Here is a 3,391-nt window from a genome sequence, read left to right as displayed (position 1 = left end):
TTCAATCCTTGGCTTAAATAGCATCAGAAATGAGTTGGATTGGGCCCACAAGGCTTCTAAAATTGCTGGCCACGTTTTGCTTTAAGTGAACCAGGTGGCAGCAACGGCGCGTGCGCGTACTATGCGCGTGCGCGCCACCATACGTGTAGCAACTATGACAAATCTTATATCGTTTTGAAGCCCCGGATGTTAGCTTTCTAACCCAACTGGAATCGCATCATTTGGACCTCTGTAGCTCAAGTTATGGTCGTTTAAGTGCGAAGAGGTCGGCTTGACAACTTTCCGGTTCTTTCATTTCTTCATGAGTTCTCCAACTTTTCATGCTTTCTTTCTTCATTCCCTCGATCCAATCTTTGCCTCCTAAACCTTAAATCACTTAATAAACATATCAAGGCATCTAATGGAATCAATGTGAATTAAATTTAGCTATTTTAAGGCCTAAAAAGCATGTTTTCACTCTTAAGCACAATTAAAGGAGAATATACAAAACCATGCTATTTCATTGAATAAGTGTGGACAAAAGGTGATAAAATCCCTTAAATGAAGCATAAGATAAACCCTACAAATGGGATTTATCAACCTCCCCACACTTAAGCCAAGCATGTCCTCATGCTTAAACCAAGAATGAAGTAAGGGTATGGCATTTATTCAATGGGAACTAACTAAATGCGCCATGCAATCTACCTATATGCAACTATCTAAAAGAATGTAATTGCTTGGTCAAAATAAATCAATTCCCAAGAAGCATATATGCACAGGGGCTAAGGACTAGCAAGTCTAATCCAAAATTGAATTGAGTTATTAAATATTTTTACAAACTTGCATGAAAATTGACACTTATGGGTGGAAACATGTAATTGAGCAATCGAACCCTCACCGGTAGTGTTTGCACTCTATTCGCTCAAGTGTTTAGGGTTGATTCACTCAATTCTCCCCTAATCATGCTTTCTAAGATTTGTTTTTCTTCTAACAATCAACAAATATTTCATGCATGCATACATATATTATGAGGTCTTTTCTTTGGTTGTAATGGGGCTAGGGTCAAGGTAGGATGCATATTTGGTCAAGTGAGCTTGAAATTTGAATCTTTGATAAGCTTAAACTTCCCACCTAACCTATGACATCCTATACAATTTCAAAGCTAACCTAACTACCCATTTCTCACTTTTTCACATACTCATGCAATTTCTTTTCATTTCATAACACATATGCATTGAGTTTTATTGGACCTTGCTTTGGGGCATTTTGTCCCCTTTTTATTTCTTTCTTTTTCTTCTTTTTCTTTCTTTTTCTATTTTTTCTTTTCCTTTTCCATATTATTTTTCTTTTATTTTTCTTTTGTTTTTCTCATATTTTTCTTTCTATATACAAGAACCTCAATGCATAAGGTTTTACATTTGATCAATACATGAGTATGTACCCAATTCCCAATATTTCCAATAATAATACAAAACTACCCTTTTATTCACCCAATGTCCCAAGATTCCCACACTTGAATGATACTCACACACATACTAGCCTAAGCTAATCAAAGATCCAAATAAGGACATTTATTATTTTTCGCTTTAAGGCTTGTAATGTGCTAAATTAAAGAACCAAGTGGGTTAATCGTAGGCTCAAAATTGGCTAACAAAGGAAGATAAAAGGTAAGGCTATTTGGTAAGTGAGCTAATGAAGTGATGGCCTCAATCATATAAATGCATGAATACACAAAATAATGGACATAAAGAATCAAACAAATCAAAGATTACAATTATAGAAAGAGAATAATGCACACAAGAAGGAAAAATAAGTGGTTATAAGATGTAACCACACTATTAGGCTCAAAACTCACTTGCTTGTGTTCTTAGCTAAAAAAAAAAACATGATCCACAAGATATATAATTCAAGCAAGTTTTATGAAAAGTTTTCACTCAAATCAATTGGTGTGCCCTATAGATAGAAATCTTGAAAATTCATTATTTTGACTAAGCTTATTTTGTATATATATGCAAAAATAAGAAAATGCAAGTAAAAATCCTAAAATGCAAGTAAAAATCCTAAAATCCTAGAATGAAATGCAAAAGTGTTGGAATTAGAAACTTGTCACCCAAAATCGCCGAACGGTCGGACGACCTCCCCACACTTAAAAGTTTGCACCGTCCTCGGTGCATTGAAGGATGAGCAAGGGGGTACGGCAAGTCTCCGGATTGCTGCGTGTTCTTTGTCTTGCTTCCGTTATTGCTTGTGGTGCATTCATCATGAAAAACAAAAATATAACACCATAAGATGAGACAATACAAAATCAAGGAAGCATACTTTGTTGGAGTGAGGTAAATCACTAGAATTGAGTGAGTGAATTAGTGTGACATTAAGAAATATTAGGTGTGTGAATTCTAAATTGCGCGGTTTAGAACACACATTAGCATAAAAGCTATGTCACAAAAGAAACATGCACTTTACTCATTCTAGTATGCTTGAGATGCTTTAAGTGAACTTATAAGGTAAAACAAGCATTAGAAAAGCATGGAAGCATTCAAGCTAAAACATATGGATGCATATGATCATGAAACACAATGCATTAAGGTAAATGCACAACATCATCTAGCAAGAGATTGCCTAATCAAATAATACGGTTCAAATCACATGGTGGCCAAATCATGCAATTCAAAAAGAGTTACAAGTTCAAATGCAATTCTCATCACTTGGTATTCTTAAAAGGTAAGCATGAAAAACTCAAAACCAAGTAGCAAAATATAACCTCAATCATAGAATCCAACAAAGATTATCTAAAAACATTCATGCTAAAATAGCATTTAGGCAATAAGGAGGCAGCAACGCATAGTAAACAAAGTCAATAATCCAACACTTATAATAAAAAAAGGAGAAAATGAAATGAAAACTAACTAAAACTAACTAATCGACTAACCAACTAACTAATTAACTAACTAAAATAAATGGTTATCCATGGTGTTTGGAAGTGCTGGATGAGGGGTAGGAGGAGGGAAGAAGAAAGGAGGAGGAAAGAAATAGAAAGAGGAGAAGAAAAGAAATGTGGTGAAGGAAGAAAATCCACGCGTACGCGCGCATGCCGCGCGCGCGCAGATGGTGTATTTCGAGAGTGGCGCGTACGCGTCATGTGCGCATGCGCGCGAGTGGGGTTGTGCCAAAGGCACAACGTTGGCGTGGCATAGGCATAACTCTCTGGAAAATGTATGGAATGTGGAACTTCTCAATCCACGCGTACGCACGCATGACGCGCGCGCGTGGATGGTCCAAAATGCTTGATGCACGCGTACGCGTACAGTGCGCGTATGCGTGGATGGTGCTTTGTTTTTCAAAAATTTTTTCTAAGTTCTTACACCAATCCAAGCCTTTCAATCCTCCAAACAGCTACCAAAACACCCTAGAA

Source organism: Arachis duranensis, chromosome 2 (assembly GCF_000817695.3).
Source record: "Arachis duranensis cultivar V14167 chromosome 2, aradu.V14167.gnm2.J7QH, whole genome shotgun sequence".
In the NCBI taxonomy this organism is placed as follows: domain Eukaryota; kingdom Viridiplantae; phylum Streptophyta; class Magnoliopsida; order Fabales; family Fabaceae; genus Arachis; species Arachis duranensis.
Note: the sequence above shows the minus strand (reverse complement) of the source record.